This window comes from Vicugna pacos, chromosome X, assembly GCF_048564905.1.
Source record: "Vicugna pacos chromosome X, VicPac4, whole genome shotgun sequence".
NCBI lineage: Eukaryota > Metazoa > Chordata > Mammalia > Artiodactyla > Camelidae > Vicugna > Vicugna pacos.
In genome coordinates this window covers 84845200-84868027 of record NC_133023.1, presented here as the reverse complement: position 1 = coordinate 84868027, position 22828 = coordinate 84845200, and the positions used below count along the sequence as shown (strand labels likewise).

The 22828-nt window shown below is 35.9% G+C and overlaps 1 long non-coding RNA gene across 1 annotated transcript in view; it reads right to left on the bottom strand.

The window, feature by feature from the left end:
* LOC140691876 (uncharacterized) overlaps positions 1-22828 on the bottom strand; it is a 457385-nt gene that overhangs the window by 63244 nt on the left and 371313 nt on the right. The window contains exon 3 of the long non-coding RNA XR_012067505.1: positions 4639-4786. This is a non-coding gene — a long non-coding RNA (uncharacterized lncRNA). The remainder of the gene's footprint in view (positions 1-4638; positions 4787-22828) is intronic.

Sequence of the window (22828 nt, the reverse complement as noted above, 5' to 3'; positions counted from 1 at the left end):
CATAACAATCGACACCAAAACCTAATGGCTTAAAATAAAAATAATTTCATTAGCTCACAAATTTGCAATTTGGGCATGGATTTGGGTAGAAGCTTCCTCTCTATTTCAAGTAGTATCAGCTGAGGCAGCTCAGAATGGGAACGGGCAGATCCAATTCCAATATGCCACATGCATTGCTGGCAATTGCAGCTGACTATTGGCTGGGAGCTCAGCTGTGGCTGAAGTTTGGGGACTTCACTTCCTGTCCACGTGGGCTTCTCCATGGTCTGCTTTGCTTCCTCACAGGATGGTTACTAGGATGCAAAAGTAAGCCTCCCAAGAAAAAGCCCTCTTTGTGACCTACCCTAAAATACGCAGTGTCATTTCTGCCATACTCTATTGGTAGTCAGTCAAATAGGTCCATCCGGGATCAGCGGGGGAGTACAAAGACTCCATTTCTTGATGGAGAAGTAGCAAGTTACTTTTAATAAAGAGAATATGGGAAGGAAGATAATGTTATGAACATCTTTGGGGGAAAAAAAATTTGCTTTAGTGCCCAAACTGGCAATGGTAGAAACCAACTCTGAGTACCAAACACAGTATTATTACCTAGAGTAACCAGAGAGGCCTGTAGTGGCAAGTAGAGAATACTGTATCTCTTCTATCATAAAGACAACAGCAGTCTGTCCTCACTGCAATAGATCATCTGGATATGGATTTTTCTTCCTTTCACACCATGCTTCTTTCAAACACCATTCATGAAGTTAGTGAATGGCCTACTTATGCAATATAGAGCTATGTTAAGAATTTTGACCTTTATTCAGCAAAAAACAAGACCATGAAGCTAAAACTTTGAGGAAATTACTGTATGTAGCATGAACTCCATTTCACAGAGGCAGCTGGCTATACGAAATTTTGAGGTGACCTAGTGGAAAACTCACAATGGAACCAAATGGGTAGCTTAAAAGGAAATAACTAATATATGTTGCTGTTTCTCCCACAGCCACTCTTGGAATTACTTCTGCCTGGCTCGCTGCAGTATATACTTCAAATCTGCAGGTCAAATCCTTTAATTCTTTGCCAGGTAAAGAGGTGACCTTAGATGAAGATCTACACTGATTCACTGCAGTAGATAATTGTTCCACCTGATGTGCAGGTATTGAGAAGGAACCTGATTTGTGCTTTGATGAAATCTGGAGAAGTCTAAACTACCATCTTTAAGCATAGTCTTGTCCAAAAATGTTATTGGAAATTGGAGACTCCTCACCTTTACTCTAGCACCTCTATCTTTCCATCCCTCTCCTTTCTTCACTTTAGCTCATAGCAGTATTTCATCAGCATCCAGAGCACTGCGTAGTTGTTTATTGTATTTACTCTCTGTCTCATCACACTAGACTGTCTTTTTCCATCTTGTTCACTGATGTATTTGCAGCATCTAGCATGGTGTCTGGTATGCAAAACACTTTCAATAGGTATTTGCTGTTCAAACTATCAAAGAGAAATATGATTTCTGCCACAAAGTTCTACAAAGGAAAAGTGTATTTGGAACACAGTTAATGAAGATCACAGAAACTTCACATAGATATGAACATTAATGACAGATATCTCAGGAATGAAAATTTGATCTCCCCTAGTACTACAGTCTGAATTTGTCTCCCCTAAAGTTCATACATTGAATCCTAACCCCCAAACCTAGTGGCATTAGGAGATGGGACCTCTGGGAGGTAATCAAACAATGAGGGCTGAATCCTACCTCATGGAATTAATGTTCTTACATAAGAGGCTCAAGAGAGATTCCCTGCCCCTTTTACCATGTAAGGATACAAAGGTAAGTCTGCAAACCAAAAGTGGGTCCTCATCCAACCATGCTGACACCCTGACCTTAGACTTCCAGCCTCCAGGACTGTGAGAAATAAATTTCAGTTGTTCATAAGCTACAGTCTGTGATATTATTTTATAGCAGTTCAAATGGACTGACACCTAGTAAAGAAAAGTGAACGAGCTGATTTTCCAGGTAGACAAAGAGAATCTGGAGAGTGTGGAAAGGAAAGACAGGTGTAATAAATGACCTCTTAACCAGTCATAGAACTGAGACGTTTTCCTTCTTTATGTCTTAGAACTGTTTAAATAATGTATGAATTGCCTATTGTTGACAGTTTTATATATATATGTATATAATATTTTATATATATATTATAAAATATATATATTATATTCTTTAATTAACTGAATCCTGCATTTGCTTTTGTGTGATTTTAAGTAGAAATTAAGGAAGAATGAAAGTAAGGCAAAATCATTGATCATTCAGATACTTTTCTGAAGTCCATGAAGAAGCAAAAGCCTCCCCGTTTCAGCCTACTGCTTTTCTATTCCCCCCGCCTCAAGAAATAAACATTGCTAAAAGATAGGATCAATTCTTCCCAATTGTTTCTATATCCATATGTCATAGGCTTGTCTCCAAAGATGCCCCCTCCAATAAACCATATTTCCCAGTACTCATATCTTTCTGGAATTCCCATTCCTTGACTCTGTGCTGGTCCTGTAACTTGTTCTTGACCTACAGAATAACAAAAGTGAGGCTATATGACTTTTGAGGCCAGGTCAGAAGACTTAGAGTTTCCACCTGGATTTCTTAAGATGTTTCCTTTTGTGAAACTCCATCAGAGAATCAGACAACACACTACCAAGAAGCTCAAGACACACAGAGTGGCCATATGTAGGTGCTATATTCAATACTCCCAACTGAGTCAGCATCAATTGCCAGACCGGTAATTGAACCATACTGGATTTCCGAGACCAAGTCATACCTTCAAATGACTCCAACTCCAGCCACTATTGACTGTGAACACACATAAAACAGTCAAATGAGTGACATTCTACTGAACACAGTTGGTGCATAAAATAGTGAAATAACAGTAATAGTTTTAAGTCACTAAATATAAGTTGGTTTGTTATATAGCAACAGACAACCAGGTTAGCACACAAACTGTGCATAGAGATATACTGACATGCAAGTATGAACTTTTTTGTGCATGTGTTGAGGATACACAAATGGGTTGTGCTATACATCCAGCTCTGTAACTTACTTTTTACATTGAAGATATGTCATAGAGTTCCAAGTCTGTCTGTACATTTTACTTTTTAATAGAATCATATTAATGATATTGATACTCACAAAGAAATATTATTAACATATATTTGAATGCATTTGCTATTAACCAGTCACTGTTCTAAACCTTTTACATGTATGGACTACTCTATTACTAATAGCAATACTATGAAGTCTTAACTATCTTTATCCTCTTTTTGCAGATGAAGAAACTGAGGGGAAAAAAAGATTAAGTAACTTGCTCAAGATCACACAGCCATCAAGCTACCAGTCAGGAGTTGACCCAGCAGTCTGGCTCTTAACCACTACACTCTTCCACTGGGCAACACTGTCATTAGATACTTAACTATTCCACTATGGATAGACATTTAGGACGTTGCCAATGTTTTACTACTATGATGCTGCAACCAGCATTCTTAGGTATATAGTTTTTTGCACTATTGCTATTAATTGTGGGAATAGATTCGTAGAAGTGAAGTTTTAGGATTACAAAGTATACACGTTTGAAATATTAACAGCTGCTGTCAAATTGTCTTCCAACAAAAGCTTACTAATTCATTTGCCCACTAAATGTGTATGAGAGAAACCACTTCACTAACACCGTCCTACAGGTTGATTTAATACTTGTCAGTTTGATGGGAAAATGTCTTATAATTGCTAAAATTTCTTCAAACATTGATGACTTTGGAAATATTTTATATAATTATTACACTTTCCAAATGATCCCTCACCTACTCAGCTACTTACATTTTCTGTGACTTGCTTGTTCACAGATTTTCACATTTTTCTATTGAGTTGGTTGATAATCTTATTCTTTTTATTTGTAGAAACTCTTTATATAATACTGTATTAGTTTCCTTGGGCTGTGGTAACAAATTACCACAAACTTAGGGGCTTAAAGCAATCAAATTATATTCTCACAGCCCTCGAGGCCAGAAGTCCAAAATCAAGGTATCAACAGGGCTATGTTCCCTCTAAAGTGTCTAAGAGAAAATCCTTCCTTGCCTTTTCTGTCTTCTGATGACACTAGGTCACCCGTCATTTGTGATAACATAATTCTAACCTCTTCCTCTGTCTTTACATGGCTTTTTCCTGTGTCTCTGTGTATTCTTTTCAGTATCCTATATACATGCTCATCATTAGACTTAGGGCTCACCCTCATTCAAAACGATCTCATCTCCAGACCCTTACCTTAATTACATCTGCAAAGACTCTCATTCCACATAACAGCACTTTCTAAGCTTCTAGGCAAATAAATCCTTTGGAGGAGAGGGGCACTATTCTACTCACTACAAACAATAATTCTTTAAAATACGTGTTTCCATACTCTCAGTAATATTTTAACATTTATAAAAGAGACATTTGCTTCATAGGTTTTTTTAAAAATTGATTTAGCTGTGAGTGGGAAAACAAACCTCACATCACTGACACTTTCCAAATGATTCCTCACCTACTCAGCTTTAGACAGGCGGGAAGGCATATGGTCCAGCTAAATAACTCTGAGGTCAGAGATGAAACAATATTTACTTATTAAAAGGAAATATACTTACCTTTATTAGCCCAAGCTGCTTCCACATACATGGCTCTAGGTAAGATGACAAAGCGGCTATGTCCTCATATTCTTTCAGAAATACTGGAGGTGAGTACCACTGTGTATCAGCACCGAGCTTTCATAGTGTCTGAATGCTGTCATTATACCTATTGGTGGATAAAACAGACTAAAATTACATTCTGTATTTTGCATTATCATAAAGAACTACTGTCCTTTAGCTGCCCCTTCCCTAAGCCTTGAAATTAGTGGCACTAAAAGGACACTCAAAAGCACAGTTGATTTCTCTGCTTTATATCCCATATTTAATCTCACTCAGGCTGATAGCAGCAGGTGAAGTTTCAAAAAAAAACACAAAAACAAAAACCAGAAACAGTCAACTTATGCCAGACTACTAGATCTAACACAATCTTTTCTGAAGAGCCTAAAATATTTATAATCGATTTTGTTTGTTTATAGCTCCTCTCCTCTGCCTTAATTATCAAAACTTGAAAACATTTCTGTTGCTCATTGTCTCAAATTCAGTAGATGCATCAACAGTGAAGTCTGAAATCAAGAGTCAAAGAGGAGGAATTTTTATGTAGTTGAATGGGAAGCATCTCTTCTCAGGAAAACGGCTTTACATTAACACATACAAATTTAATAGCACAGGGTATTTTGAATTGCAAAAAACAATCAACACAAGTATATGCAAAATTACTTATATTTCGTCAACATATAGTAACTTTTTTTCCATTCAAGAGAGTTTTTTTCATTTATATCTTGGTCTATGTGATATGATTTTACATTCAGCAAGCTTATTCCAATGCACAGTCAACAACTTAATGGCCTTGGCTATGTAACAGCCACCATTTACCAAACAAAAGTCCAGTGTCCAGAAAAGTGGCAAAAGGAAGTTATAAGAGAAAGCACAGCAAGAAATATAAAACTGCTCACATGTTTTGGAAATGGGAGATAGATAAACACACACATAAAATGAAATCAAGAGAGTATTAACCAATAGCCGGTTTCTTCCCCAAAGCAGGCTGACAATCTCTAGGAATTTGGGACAAAATATACAGGGTTAAGTTTCCACACACAGGTTGAGGCTTATTCTACATTTTGGAATCACTCATTAGATCCCCCGGCAAGTATCTAATTTGGTTCAAGGTAAGTCCAATTATAGCAGGCCTTTCAGTCTATATACCTTTTAAAATGTTAGTGCTTAGACTTAATCACCAGTGCTAACGCTTTCAAAAATAAGTACTTCTACACTCCTATTACACAATACCGATCATAAGTGATACAAAATAAAAATCAAATCCAAAGCCCAAACATATCTATGACCTGTATTTCTCTTTCCCTTCTAGATCAATTCCAAAACAGAATTCTTGTTTGAAGAGCCAAGAATTACTCTCAAATTTAATGTTCTGCGATGGTAGTAAAGTAAATCAAATTTTCTTTAAGATTCTAAATTACCATTATCTGAATGTTGGGTAAAGAAATTTGGATTCTAGAATCCCATTGCTCTGATTACCATCATATATTGCCCTTAGTTCTAACTCCATTTCAAGTTGAACCTATGGGATGTTATGCCTCAAACCACACATACCAAATACCACTCTGGCATCTGTTCATTCCCAATTATAGGGACAAATGTACATGGTGATTACCCAATAAAAGGTCATAACAATTGGGTTTATTGTTTTTGTTGTTTAGTTTCATTTATGATATCCCCTTGCCTAAATAAATAAATACAAAGGAAAAAAAATGAGTTAACTGTGTGTAGAGGAGACAGTAACTCCAAAAATAGGATATAGCAGAAATAAATATTTCAAAACATCTATTTTGTCCAAATATCTGTTAGTCGTTTTGGCATAGTCCCAAAGGAATATCACATTGCATGTGCATAATTTTGTAAATGTTAATACCTACACTTTACAAGGGACCCTTTCAACAAATCTTGTGATAATTAGGAGACACCACAAAGACCTGGGCTGCCTCCTGTAAGTTTTTCTAAACAAGGCCATATTCCATTGTTCTTATTACATTTCAGTCACATCCATTTTTTTCATGTTTATATAGCCTGAATTATAGGTTGTTCTTAAATAATGATCTTGACAGAAGGTGTGGCTACCTGGCTGGCCAATGCATCCTACAAGACATGCATGACAGAGCCAGGCCACAAATATAAACATCTGAATTCCACTGTACTATCTGTATGACCAGAGCTGGTAAAATAATTTTAGAACATTTTTCCCCTTTCAGGTTTATTACTATAGAGCTCAATATGAAACACAAGAGAAGATATTGATTAGGCTCCTGGGAGAATTACACTGATTGTACACGCTCTAGGTGTACAAACAGGAGAATTCATTTTACCGCATCCCAGACTCCAAAGGCAATTTCATCATTATTATTTTCCAAACAATTTATGTTTCTCTGTCAAGGCAGTCCCAGGGAACATTTGGTCAGTTAAAACTGACCCTTACAGCACAGCCAGACTATGAAACCCCTAAAACATGGTCAGAACTAAGGATTACATTCAAAAGCTGAGAAGCTCTTACACTTTACTAAGGAAAGGCATTGGCAAACACAACATCCTTTCCCTTGTCTCTGGAATACGGGTTTCAGCTCAGATACCACTTTTGTTCCTAGGAAGCCTTTCCAGGTCTTCTTACTCTTCTATCTGTGTAGGGGTCTCCCCACTGACCCACCCAGGCCATCCTATGTTTTTCTCTATAGTAGCAATTACTTCTTTTTTGTTTTTGGTGAGAGAGGTTTATTTATTTATTTATTCTTAGAAGAAGTACTGGGCATTGAACCTAGGACCTCATGCATGCTAAGCATGCGCTCTATCACTTGAGCTATACCCTCCCCCAGTAGCAATTACTTTTATTCATAGAATTAGTTCCCAAGATACTAGAAGTTCTGCATAAAGGTGGCTATCCTCGTCCTATTGACCACTGTATTAGTATTTACCAAAGGAATGGACAAATAAATGACTTAATGACAGTGTCTGATGTCCAATACTTTTAAGAAAGTACCTTCAGTTTTTTTCCATCTGGAAGCCTTGTTGAAACCAACATTATGTGTTAAACAGGAAGCATTATTCAGGCATGACTAAAGAATGGAACTGGCATTCACTGAGTACCACCAATGCGCCAAACACTGTGTAAGTTTCTTCACTGGTGAAATTTAATTTATCATAATCCTTATACCGTGTCTACTAGGTATTTAATATCATTATTACTTTACAGATGGAAAGTAAGCTAAAAAACATAAGTTCCATGTATTTTATCTGGTTCTGTAACTCACTATTTTTCTACCTGTATAATTAGGATGGAAATAACTGGGAACAACTATCTTGAAAAAATGAGGAGGTACATTAGGAAAAGAATACATCAAAACAAAATGGTGCCAGAATCCTGTTAAGCACCTTAGATGTGCTACTTCCACATAGTTCTCAAAGTGGCCACGAGAAAATATTAGCCTTATTTTACAAGTGAGTAAAGTATGGCTCAGAGAATTTAAATAACTCACCTAGGATCATGCAGCTAGTGAAAGGTGAATCTAAAATTCAAATCCTGGTCAGTCTAATTCCAAGCTTGAATTCCCATTCACACTAAAATCTATAGCCTCTTAAAGTAATCATTAATATTCCTGCTATCTAGACACAATACATCTTTTTAAACTGCTTTATTAAGATTTAATTCACATAACCACACAATTTACCCATTTATAGTATACAATTCAATGGTGTTTAATATATTAACAAGGTTGTGTAATCATCACCACAAACTAACTTCAGAACACTTTTGTTTCCCCCAAAAGAAACCTCGTATCCATTAGCAATTTAGAGCATCTTTTAATCCTATTCTGTATAAAATCATTTGGCCATAATTGACTCTGAAAACAAATGACTCCGTAATACCTATGGTGGAGGCTGAGAAGAATACCTGCCCTAGGTATGCCTCACAGGCCTCATTACTCCCCCAGGGAAAGAATAACTGTGAGACAATAAATCCATATTCTAACAATTGCCTAAACAACTCCTAGTATATATAACTCATACTGCTGGGCTACCCATTCTGATGTAGAGTAATACTGTGGAGGGAGAGTGAGAAATGCTTTTATCCCTTCTCAAATCATGGCCCATGTTTTCTCAGTACATGAGGATGTAACTAGCTCTCTTACTTTACTGACAGACAATAGAATACCAGAGATGAGTGTTTTGATGATGAAAGTTGGGACAGGAACAGTGCAGAGAGGGTAGATTGAAGAATCCATCTAAAACATAAAGCACTGCATAAGAAAGCAGACCTTTGCACAACTGAGGAGCAACTCATGGGCACTGGTCATATGAAGAAGGGAATAGGGGTCCAGGAGAAGTGAGAGAGTACCACAAGGAAACTTTTATGACTTCGACAACTGGCACTAGAAAGAACCGTCAATTAGGAAAACAAAACTCCCATCATTCTATTGATAAATGTAGTCCACAAAGTACAGTTTGAGAAACACAGACCTAGAGGGTCTCATCTAGGGAAAGTCATGTTATTTTTTTCTTCTGTCTCTAATTAATTGTCGCACATTAAGATTGATACTGTGTTACAATTAAGTAAGTACTACTTATTGCTTATCACATACTTGTAAACCGCACAAGCACACAAAGTGGAGAACAGAACCTGTCAGGGAATTGCTGATTCATCAAATGGAGTCTGCTTTCTCACTGTTATGCTGCCAGCTCTCCTCAGTTTATAAGCATAGTCCTTGGGACAATGTTGATAAATTGGCTTCAATATTTTTACTGTAACATTATATGCTTCCCCAATCTCTGAAAGCACAGAGAATCTTCATAAAGAAAAATAGGCCTACAGTTATAAAATTCTGGAAATAACTCATTAAAAGAAAAGAGAGTAACAAGTTTTTCATTAACTAAAATCAATAGCATACACCATTGCAATTTGCCATTGTTGCAAAAACATATTGCATTCTAATCCAAGAGAGTATAAAAGGTTGTAAGTTCTACAAAGTCACAGTGATAAAAAAAATCAGAGCAGGAAACTAGTCAGTGGTATGAAATCAATAGAATTACTGAGTTCCAAATCCTATGTAGCAGTCTTTATAGAAAAAGTATGATATACAAGGAGAATGTGTACCACAAATCAATAATGACCACTCTTAATCTGACAACAGAGGCTGTGAAATGTATTCTGTTTACTATTTGATAATAATCAAAGTTAATGAATCATGTTTATTTCAGAGAAAATAATTACAAGACTTTGTGCTTTTCTAGCACAGAAGTCTCTCTGTAATGGACCACCCAGAGATGAAAGCTAGAGCTCTCCCTAGAACCTGTTTTCATTAAATAATCTCCTTTCCAAAGAGTCTTCTCCACTCTCTGAAAAGTAAGTGCTGAAAGTCATCCTGAAGAAAAAAACAACTCAATCTGCAGAGGCGCTTTTTAAAATGATGTAAAAGTAAACTTGGATACATGTAAAAAAAATATTACTGATCACTTTCCATTATTCTATACCCCTGCAGTACTTTTTTTAAAGTAAAATATCTGCTCTCAGGGATCTTACCTCTTAGTGACATCCACCATTACCACATCTCACAGATGATTAGCATCATTAATTATAGCAGTTACAATATTTGGAGAAATTACCATGTATGAGACACTATGCTAGTAGTTTTTATATTTGTTATTTCATTAATCCTCCGATACTCTTATGCTGTAGACATTAATCACTTCTCAGATGAGGAAACCAAGATTTAGAGAAGCTAAATAAATTCCCCAAGGTTATACAGAATTATTTTATTTATATATATGCCTTTTATTTTTCAAAACTGCAAAGCCAAGGGCAGTTCCCAGCACTCACCTCCTATATACTGCGGTAGAGAATGATGAGTTTTTTAGTAGGGTAATCTATTGATTCAAGGTAAAGTCACCCATACAGCTGCATGCTTATTGCTATGTATACCACAGATAAAACAATCAAAAAGAAATTAGGGACTCGATGCAAAGTGTGAGTATGATTTAGTTTCCTTTGGGTTTAAATAATATTTTCATTCTCTGATAGTCCTTAATTCCAATACTTCTCAAAAACATTTATGTCTGGCCACAGTCAGAACTGGTCATACTGGGCTCTGTTTGTTTTGCTTTTTTAAATGCTTTAAATTTTTATGGAGCTGTAAATTAATGCAGTATTTCAAAACAGTTTAGTGATCCATAAATGAACCAGGTTCTCAATTTAGTTTGCTCTCAATCCAAATCCTCATTATCGGTTTTATAGATAGATGGCTACTGGGCAGGAGCAGGATTAGGCTGAAGTGAGTGAGGTGCCTAGGTTACAAAATTTACAGATATACTCGCGGAAGAAGACATAGTCCTGAGAATGAGTGCCCTCTTAACTTCTGTGCCCCAGGTACACCACTCACCTCAGCCTTGTCCTGGCCCTGCCAGTATGTAACTATAGCCTAAGATTCCTGGTGACTCTTGGTGACTAACAAAGGGATATGATCCCAGCTGTTGTTTGACAGTCCAATAAGCAGCATATCTGCAGATATTTCCACTAACTCACCAAAGGTAAAAACGTGCTTTGAATAGTGAAATAGCAAAGATGGGATTTCAGGGAGACATTCATATTCTGTTCACTTAGTCTCCAAATCAAAAAGAAGCCTGGCTCACGAACTCTAGGAAGTGTTCAGCTGTCTTTGGAATAGAGATTTTTCATATGACAACCAATAAATGTTTGTTGAAAAAAAAGCCACAGCCTTAACTTCATGAACAATTAATACCATGTTTCCACCAACTGAACTAAGTAACTAGCTCAAATTGGTTTCAGGCCTGTCCCAGGAGATAAATAGTCTCCAACATAATAACATCCGGTAGAATTTGATAGTGTTTAGCAATTTCTACTTATCAGAGCAGAATTAAATCACAAGGTTACTGAATTACAGAGTTCCTTACTCTATCAGAAAACATTCCCACATGATCAAGTCAAGGTCAGCAGTGGTGTGTTAGAGGTGCCTACAATTCATCAGTTGGTGAATCTAGTTTCCAATTCAATTTCTCACTTTCATGAATACAGGTATCAAAACTACTTGCAGAAATCAATTTTAGAACATGGAATTAGGAGACAGTATTATAATATAAGCATCCTTGACATTTCTAGAGTACCCATTTAAGAATTTATCTTTAAAAGGCTGAACACAGGGAATAAAAGATTCCTTGAAATGTATATAACCAGCTGAAAGGAATAGAGCTAATACAGACCAAATATATACGTCATCAAAATAATATGCATCTCTTGGCACTTGGACATGTACTCATACATGAGACAGAAATTATGTACCTGAGAATTTCTAACGGGTTTTAACTTCAAATTGGAATAAAAGGACCCAAAAATCATGCCAAGAAGAGCTCTATGGGGGTCACCAAAGCCATTCAAATGGTGGGTTATAGGGAAAACCATTTTAAATATAAAACCTGCTCCTTTAACTATAGATGCTAAGCATCTGCTTAATATGTCCTTCTACCTTATTAAGTGGAGTCGAGTGAACATAATTAAATCTCTTTAAATTTCAAAATTTTTCCTGAATTTCAGGATCACCCAAAAGCCATTTTTTTTTCACATTCCTCAGGATTATAGGTGGAAGTGGAGACAACGTGATATTTTGATGTGAACAGGGACCTGGCTGCAAGATGTATTTGTTTTTATTTTGAGCATGGTTCTCACTATTAGTTTTCCTGTCATTTTATTTCTCTTAAAACTAAAGGCAATGTCAAAATAAAAGTAGATTCAGTGTCCCAGTTACTTGGGTTCCCATTAAAGATCTTACATAAATAATTAAATTTGGTGTCTCCATGTTAAAAGGGCATCTCAAGTAAATTAACTTTAATCACAATTATGTAATTGTCCATAAAAGGGACATGAACATAAAAGGTTTTCTATGTGCTTTCCTAGGATATTAGAGTTGTTTTCCTGTAGAGACAGTAAAACACTGAGTTAACTAACAATTTTAGAACACTAAAATATTAGAGTCAGAAAAGCCTCTAAAGATTGTATAGCCCAACTGCCTCATTTTACAGAGGAAACTTGGGACCAGAAAGAAAAACTTATTCAAATAAGTAGAACTCATTTCAATGGAAGTAAAACTGATCAATTGCCATGTCACCATTGTGATCATGTACTATCACATCCCATATTCAGAAAAAAGAAAAAAACCAAAACACTGAAATAGACAAAAAAAGCTGGTAAATGTATCTAGATCCGGTCTCCAAGATTTATGATACCTTGGACATTTCCTCTAAATTATTGATTCCTTCACAAAAACAACTTTTCTCTCATATTTCAATGCTGACACCTGAAGTTTTGTCTTGATTTTGTGGACATGATGGTCATGTGAGAAAGCTTCATCTTTTTCCATCACATAAAGAAAAACTAAGTTTGGTAACCTTGGTAATTCTTGGTAACCTTGGTAATACAGGTAACTCTTCCCTGTATTTTCTCTTTAAATACTTGTTTATATTTTTTTGAGTTTATTATTACAAAATAAATTGGCAGATAGTACAGAGTTCCTATACACCATCCCTCACAATTTCCCCTATTACTAAGATCTTGTATTACTGTGGTACACTTGTCACAATTAGTGAACCAATACTTAGAGATTATGAAATAAAAATGTAGTTTCCATTTACATTAAGTTTTCATTAATGAAGTAGACATCTGTTGAACATTTGCCAGTTTTTAAACTGGGTCATTCGTTTCCTTATTTTTGAGTTATACGGACTGTTCGTATATTTTTTATACAAGACCTTTATCAGATACATGCTTTGCAAATATTTTTTGTCAGTCTCTATTCTTTTTGTTCTCTTAATCTTTTTGCAGAACAGAAGTTCTTAATTTTAATAAAGTGCAACTTATTTTTAATCTTTCATATATCGTGTTTGTGGTATTGTATCCAAAAGTCATCACCAAACCTAAGGTCACCTAATTTTTCACCTGTTATCTTCTAGGAATTTCGCAGTTTCACATTTTACAAAATGATTTATGGTCCATTTTGAGTTAATTTTTTAAAAGTGTAAGGTCTGTGACTACATTTTGGGGGCATATAGATGTCCAATTTTTATAGTACAATCTCTTGAAAGACTACCTTTTGTCCATTGTACTGCCTTTGCTCTTTGGTCAAAGATCAGCTGACTGTATTTGTGGGTCTATTCTTGTGCTTTATTTTCTTCCCATTGATCTATCTGTCTATCTTTAGTATTGTGTTGGCTATTCTGGGTCTTTTGTTTTCCATATAAACTGTAAAATCAGTTTATTGATATCTACAAAATAACTTGCAGGGATTTAGATTGGAAATGCATTGTATCTGTAGGTGAAGGTGGGAAGAATTAACAGCTTAACAATATTCAGCCCACTAAGTCTACCTCCTGGAGCAGGGGGTGTTATAACATTTGTAATTCCTCTGTAAGGAAGATTTATCTCCTTCTTCATTCATTTATGTATTAAATATTTTACTTAAGTCAGTGTAGACTCGTATGTTGTTATTTTATATTTTAAATTATAATCCAATACCACACTATTTATTTTGATGCACAAATTTTTCCAGCTTTGACCATTGGGAACTCTTTTAGGTGGCTTCTATGCCCCTTTGACATACCCATAATTTTTGTTTGTGAGGCTCTCTGCCTCAACCCTAGAATCCTTCATTTCTCCAGTTAGGCCTGGTGTCTTTAATGAATGACAGTTCATGGAAGCCAAGATCTGGGCACTATTTGACCTAAATTTTCAACAGAAAAAATGATAAGGTAATAATATTTGTGATTTTTAGAGCACTCCAGTACTGCACTGTGGAGACAATATTGCAGGGGGACAAAAGTGAACATGGGAGGACTCATAGTGAAGAAAATGAAGTATTCCATGCAAGATGGCTCCTTTACCCTAAAGTAAAACTGACATTTTTGGAATTTGTGTTCTATTTCACTGATCTCCCTATTCATTCTTTTTTTTTTTTCCCTGTTCATTCTTAAGACAGTACCACAATATTTTGATTAATGTATCTTTACTACATATTTCAGTATCTAACGTCAAGTCTCTGTTCACTATTCTTTTTTTCAAATTTTTCTTGTTTATTCTTGCATGAGTTTTCTTACAGATGAACTTTAAAATGTTTTTAATTCTCCCAAATTCCCAAAGGGATAGTTATTTCAACTGCATTAATTTGAGAGAAAATTAACAGGTCTAAACTATTTAGAATGGGGACACAATATAACTGGGAGAGCTCATATGGTTCTAGGTAATATGGGAGATGAGGCTGATCAAGGAAATGAACAGGCAAACCATCATGGCAGGATGTAATTTTCCACCACAATGGGTTAAGGAGAGTCTCAGGATTATGAACAGCCTTAGACGCTGCTAATCCCTGTAGAGAAATAAAGGCTAAAAAATTCTCTCAAGCTTGTCATGAGGAACTTTACTGTAAAATAGCAGAAGTTTCTGCTTACCCAGAAAGCCAACCTTGACTATTCTCCACACAAATTACTTTCAAATAACTGTGAAGAAAAAATTGTCTTATTTAAAGTTAAGCAGTAATAGAAAGGAACCAGAACACGATCAAGTATTTAAAAGTAAAGAAAGGAAGGCACATATCAGGAAAGGTAAAGGCCCTAAAGCAAGGCCGTAACTCTCTTCAATTCCATGAAGGCTGAGAGAGGTGAAGAAGCTGCAGAAAAGTTTGAAGCTCGCAGAAACTGGTTCATGAGGTTTAAGGAAAGACGCTGTCCCCATAACATAAAGGTACAAGGTGAAACAGCAAGTTCTAATGTACAAGCTGTAGTAAGTTCTCCAGAAGATACAGCTAAGTTAATTAACGAAGGTGGGTATACTAAACAACAGATTTTCAAGGTAGATGAAATATCTTCTATTGGAAGAAGATGCCATCGAGAACTTTTGTAGCTAGACTGGAAAGGTCAATGCCTAGATTCAAAAGATAAGCTGACACTCTAGTCAGGGGTAATGCAGCTGCTGAGATGAAGTTGAAGGCAATGTTCATTTTATCATTCCGAAAATCCTAGAGCCCTTCAGAATTATGCTAAATCAAGTCTGCCTGTGCTCTATAAATGGAATAACAAAACCTAGATGATAGCACATCTGGTTTCAACATGGTTGATTGAATATTTTAAGCCCACTGTGGAGACCTACAGCTCAGGAGAAAAGATTCCTTTCAAAATATTCTTGCTCATGGACAATGCACCTGGTCACTCAAGAGCTCTAAAGGAGATGGACAATAAAATTAATGTTGTATTCATGCCAGTGAACACAACATCCATCTTGTAGCCCATGGATCAAGGAGTCACTTCAAATTTTAAAACTTATAATTTAAGAAATATATTTCACAAGGCTATAGCTGCCATAGTTATTCCTTTGATGGATCTGGAAAAAGTCAACTGAAAATCTTCTAGAAAGGACTCACCATTCTCAATGCCAGTAACAACATTAGTGATTCATGGGAAGAGGGCAAAATAACATTCACTGGAGCTTGGAAGAAGTTTGATCCAAACCTCATGGATGACTGAAGAATTCAAGACTTCAGTGGAAGAAATCATCACATATGTGGTGGAAATAGCAAGAGAACTAGAATTAGAAGTGGAGACTGAAGATGTGACTGAATTGCTGCAATCTCATGGTAAAACTTGAACAGAAGAGTTGCTTCTTACAGACGCACAGAAAGTGGTTTCTTGAGATTGAATCTACTTCTGGTGAAGATGTTGTGAAGATTGTTGAAATGACAATGGATATAGAATATTACAGAATCTCAGTTCATAAAACAGCAATAAAGTTTAACAAGATTGACTCCTGTTTTGAAAGAGTTCTACTGTGGGTAAAATGCTATCAAACAGCACCATATACTAGAGAAATCATTCACAAAAACAAGAGTCAATAAATGCAGCAAACCTCATTGTTATCTATCTTAAGAAATGGCCACAGCCATCCCAACCTTCAGCAAACATCACCCTGATCAGTCAGCAGCCATCAACATCAAGGAAAGAGCCTCCACCAGCAAAGAGATTACAGCTCACTGAAGGTTCAGATAATGATTAGTATTTTTTAACAATAGAATATTTTAAATTAGATATGTACATTTTTTAGACAGAATGCTATCACACACTTAATAGACTACAGTATAGTGTAAACATAACTTTTCTATGTACTGGGAAATCAAAAAATTCATGTAACTTACTTTACTGAAATATTCACTTTATTATAGTGGTCTGGAACTAAAACCACAGTATCTCTGTGGTATGCCTGTATTTCTGCAATACATTTATACGATTTTGTCATAGTCTTCACTCCAATACGGAATCAACTGCCTTCCTAAATGGTTCTTTTAGCTTGCATACATTAAGGTTCAATTTGCGCTCTGTAAAGCTCTGAGTTTTGACAAATGTATACACATGCCATGAACCACCAATCCAGTATGATACACAATAGTTTGACTCCCCTAAAAGTTTCCCTGTGCTTCAACTATTCAAATTCCTCTCACATTGAACTCATGTCAACTACTAATCTGTTATCTCTAAAATTTTGCCTTTTAAAAACTGTTACATAAACAGAATCATATCATATATAGCCTTTTCAGACTGATTTCTTTCACTTAGCAATATTCATTTAAGATTTATCCATGTCTTTGCATGGCTTGATAGCTCATTCCTTTTTTTTTTACTGCTGAATAGTATTCCATTGTATCACTATACCACAGTTTGTTCATCCATTCACCTACTGGAGGACATCCTGGTGGCTTCCTATGTTTCACTTTTGTGAGTAAAGCTGCTATGAACATTCATGTGCAGGATTTTTACCGCCCTAAGCTTTCAAATCTGTTATGTACCCAGGAGTATGATTGACAGATCATATGGTAAGCCTATGTTTAACTTTGAAAGAAACTGCCAAACTGTTTTTCAATGTTGCTTCACCATTTTCCAATCCTGTCAGCAATGAATGTGAGTTCCTATTGAGCTACATCCTCACCAGGCATTGGCATAGTCAGTTTTGGTCTTCTGGATTTTTTTTGTTTTTTTTTCCTAGCCATTTTCACAGGAGTATAACTGAAACACATTGCTGTTTTAATTTGCATTTCCCTAGTGACATTTGATGTTGAACATCTTTTCATATGGTTATTTGCCATCTGAATATCTACTTTAATGAGGTGTCTGTTAAGGTCTCTGGCCTATTTTTTGAATCAGGTTGTTTCCTAATTGTTAAGTTAATCATTTTGCAATGTATACAAATATCATTATGTTTACACCTAAAACTAATATGTCAATAATACCTCAATTGAAGATTGCTTTGTATATTTTTGACTTAAGTCCTTTATTAGATAAGCGGTTCACAAATACTTCCTCCTGGTTTGTGGCTTGTCCCTTCATCCTCTTAACACTTTCCTTTACAGAACAAATTTTTTTGTTTTTCATTCTAGTCAAGTCCAGTTTATCTATTTTTTTTTCTTTCATGGAAGACACAGTTGGTATTGTATTAAAATGTCATCACCAAACTCAAGATTACATAGATTTTTCTCATATGTTATCTTCCAGAAATTTCATAGCTTTAGATTTTACAATTAGGTCTATGATACTCTTGGAGTTAATGTTTGTAAGGTCTGTGTTTAGCTTCATTTTTTTGCCTACTGACATCAAATTTTTCCAAAATCATTTGCTAAAAAATCTCTTTGTCCATTACATAATCTTTGTGTCTTTGCCAAAGATCAGTTGACTGCATTTGTTCGAGTCTGATTCTGGGCTATCAATTCTGTTATATTGATCTAAGTGTTTATTTCTTCAACAATACCACACTGTCTTGGTTACCTTATCTTTAAAGAAATCTTGAAATCATGTTATTCTTCCAACTTTGTTCCTCTTTAGTATTGTGCTGGCTATCCTTTTTCATCTATATAACTGAGTATCAATTTTTCAATATCTAACAAATAATTTGCAAGGATTTTGTTTGAGATTTTATTATATCTATAAAGTTGTCATTAACAACAGTGAGTTTTCTAATTCATGAGTATGGACTTATTTAACTCTGATTTCTTTCATCCATGTTTTGTACAATCAGATCCTTTACATTTTGCTACATTTATTCCCAAGTATTTCTCTATTTTTGGTGCCATTGTGATTGTTACTGCTTTATTAACATTCTAATTCCAAATGTTAATTGTAATATATTAGTATACAAATAAGCAATTGGCTTTTATATGTTTACTCCATATCCTGAAAACTTGCTAAACTTGCTTCACATTTTCCAAGAGGGTTTTTTTGCATGGGTTTTTTGTTTCCTTGTTTTGTTTTGCTTTGTTTTGTTTTTGGTGTGTGGGGGGAGCATTTCTACTGAGACAATATCGTATGAAAACAAAGGCCATTTCATTTCTTCCTTTCAATCTGCACAACTTTAAATAATCAGATTGTAATAGCTAAGATTTGCATTATGTCAAGTAAAAGTGATGAAGAACATCCTTGACCTTTTGCCAGTCTTAAAAGCCAAGTGTCCAGTATCTCAACATTGAGCATGTAAGTTGCGTGTTTTTTGGATGTTACTTATCAAGATGAAAACATTCTCTTATACCTAATTTGCTGAGAGATTTATCATGAGTGGGTAAAATGCTTATCCTTAATCTGTTGATATGGTACATTATACTCATGAATTTTTGAATGTTGATCCAGTCTTATGTATCTGGAATCTATCTAGTAATGTATAATTATTTTTAGAAAATTTTACATTCAATTTGCTATAGTTTTTTGAGAATTCTTATATCTGTGTTTGTGACAAATATTGGTCTGTGGTTTTCCTGTTATGCATTATCTTTATTTGAATTTGGTAATCCTGGTTTCCTAGAATGTGTTAGAAATTGTTCTCTCTACTTCTATTCCTGGGGTAGTGTGTCAAAATTTGTTATCACTTCTTCCATAAATTGGTAGAATTCATCAATGAATCTATCTCGTCTTGGTGCTTTCCTTTTTGGAAGGTTATTAATTATTGATTCCATTTCTTTTATAGATATAACATTATTTGGATTATCAGTTTCTCCTTGTGTAAATTTTGGTAGTTTGTCTTTCAGGTAATTGGTCCATTTAACTAAACTACCAAATTTGTCTGTTTTTCTTTCCACCCTGATAATCTCTGTATTCAACTGATGTATCTAGATCATTCATATTTAAAGTGATTATTGATAATATTTAGATTAATATCTACTATGTTTGTAACTATTCCCTAATAACTACATTTTCCTTCTTTTTTCTACCCTGGTCTTTTTTCTTCCTTCCAACACTGTATTTCACTCCATCCCCTTCTTGCTTGCCTAATTTCTGATAAGTCTGATATGTTTCTTCAACTTATCTTCTATAGGTAAGATGTTTTTCTGTGTTTTCTTTAAAGATTTTCTCTTTGTGTTTGGTTTTTTGTAGTTTGTATATATGCCTAGGTGTAAGTTTCTTTTTATAATCTTGCCTGGTTTTCTGAGTATGCTTGATCTGTCTTTCAGCATCTGTCATTAAATTCTTGGCTATTATTAAATATTTCTTCTACTCCATTATTTCTTCTCCTGATATTTCAGTTGTGTGTACATTACAATGTTTCATATTTTCTCAGTCATTGGATGTTCTGTTCTATTTTTTCATTCTTTTTTCTCTCTGCATTTCAGTTTGAGAAGTTTCTATTAATCCATCTTCAAGATCACTGATTCTTTCATTGGCAATGTCCAGTCTACTGATGAGCCCATCAATGGCATTCTTAATTTTTATTATGTTTCATTTCTAGCATTTCCTTTTGATTCTTTCTTAGAGTTTTTATCTCTTTCCTTTCATTAACCATCCATTCTTATATGTTATCTACTTTTTATTATTGGAGCATATATTATTCATATTTCATTTAGTCCTTGAACCCTGTTGACTATGTTTTAATCCCTTACATGAGACAGGAAAACTATAGATGGAGTGGAATCAAAGGAATTTCCCTCATCCAACTGAGAAAACGCTCTGATAAAGTCTGTTTTTAACTCCGTGCACATGGGATAGTGCTATGGAGGGAAACATACCTTCAGTGCTCTGTCCGCATCTAGTCTTCATCCCAGATATACTTCCCATTGACCCTCCAATCTAGCCTCCAATCCCAGAAGGCTTCACCTCCCTCCCTCTACATTTACCTGTCTCTTCCTTTTATGCCCCACTTTCCATCATCAGAGAACTCAGAGATACACACATACCTACTGGAAGGGTTTCTCTCACCTTGTTGATTTTAAAAATCACCATCTGTACTGTATGTTGGTGCTGTATCTTGAAATGGTGTAGTTCTGTGTCATCTCTTGGGCCTGGCCTAGCTGCCTTTGACCTGGGCTCCTACTCAGTCTGGGGTAATGGCCAAAGTGTGTTACCCATCATCCTCCATTCTGCCTTCTTAAAGTAGCTGCAGTTGTGAGAAGATGTATAACTTGAACTCATGTAAAGCAATATTTTGTTTTTCCTCCACGTCTTGAAATTTAAAGGACAAAAGGGTGAGCTTAAAAAGGTACTGGGTTAAGGAAATACAGTGAAGAATAAATGGGAAGGAGGTCTTACTGAGAATGGGTACAGGCTGAAGAGAAGATCTGCAATAGGCAAGGACAAGAGGAGGTTTGCAGGGGAGGTGGTCAATGAAGAAGAGAAGTTTGGGTAGGATCATCTGACTTTGTCACCATCTCTGAATCCGAGTTTAAAGGTCTGCTTACTGTTTCCTATGGTGCCTAGGGTTTATTGTCTCCTAAGTACACCAGGCTCCTTTATTTCCTGGTCAACTTAGCCATGCTAAAATCTCCAGTTTCTGCCCTTCAGGTTCTGCCCTCCCTGTGGATACCATGCCCCAAGACCACATCCTTTTAGCATTGTTTTGTCATCAAGGCACTCCCTCCAGCCAATGGGAACTATAGAAGGCTCAAACCTCACAAATCACCATTCTGACACCTCCCTGAAGAGTGGGGATGCTGAGGTGGGGGACAATGTTCTGTGGTTTGAAATAGGGGATATTTCCTTAGCACCCCTAAAGAACCTTCCAAAATGACCTTCCACATTTTCTCATCTTCCCATGTTCAATTCTGGTGGTATGTGTGGCAGGGAGAGGATATTTCCTCTAAGCCATTTCTCCTGGCCACCTCCCATATCCCTAGTTCATTCTGACACCTATCCATCACCATCAACTACGAGTTTGGATGCTTTACCTGCTACCTGTCCACCATACCATGGCTGTATTCCAACCTCAGTGGAGGTATGGATCATTTTCATTTCTCTCCAATAAATTTCTCTTATGTTTTGAAGTTCATTCACTTCCTGGCTGCTACCAGAAAACTTTTCTATCCTACCTCCTTTTCCCAATGTCCTCATAGATCATCTCAGTTTTCTGTTTTCCTGTCTGAATTCACTTCCTGAGGCTATCAAGAATTTCATAGAAAATCTTGCTGTACTGGCTATCCTGGTCTTTCTCCAAATTTGGGGGTTCATGTTCATCTCAGTAAGGTATAATACCCAGACTTGGTTTTCACTCATGTAGGAGTAAGGGCAAATATTTGCCTGCTAGAAGTTTGTGCTGGGTATTGGTATGCAGCAAGCTACAACCTAGGACTGATGAATGCTACCAGGGGCTGGCTTAATCACAGATGTGTCTTACATGAAAAATGTTTGTCAATATATTTCAGCACCTAATAGATACTTTTAAAAGCTTATTTTACCATTGGTACTGTTAGCTTCCTATTCCCCTACCCTCTCCTGAGGTCTTCTGGAGAAAGGAGCTTATCTCACAGGAAGAACACTGGTGAATACATTTTTATGAAGAGTGAGAATAAATAAACAACTTATTGGAAGAGATAAATCCTCCAAGATCAAACTCTCTCTATTTACCTCCCCAGGTGGAGGGTCCCTCATTCAGGTTTTTGGCCTTCGAGGAAAGATATAGTGAGGTTAGTCACCTGTCTATGATTGTAAGTTGACTAATTCAATTCATCTACCTGTGGCCCTTACAACCTTTTGGCCTGGCAGGAGACTTCTAGATTTCCCATTGAGCATTCATTTCCTGGTGACCCCAAAAGATGTTAATGGCCTGTGAATATATTAGGTTACATGGCCAAGGGGAATTATGACTAAAATGAAATTAGGGCTGTTAATCAGCTGACCTTAAAATAGGGAG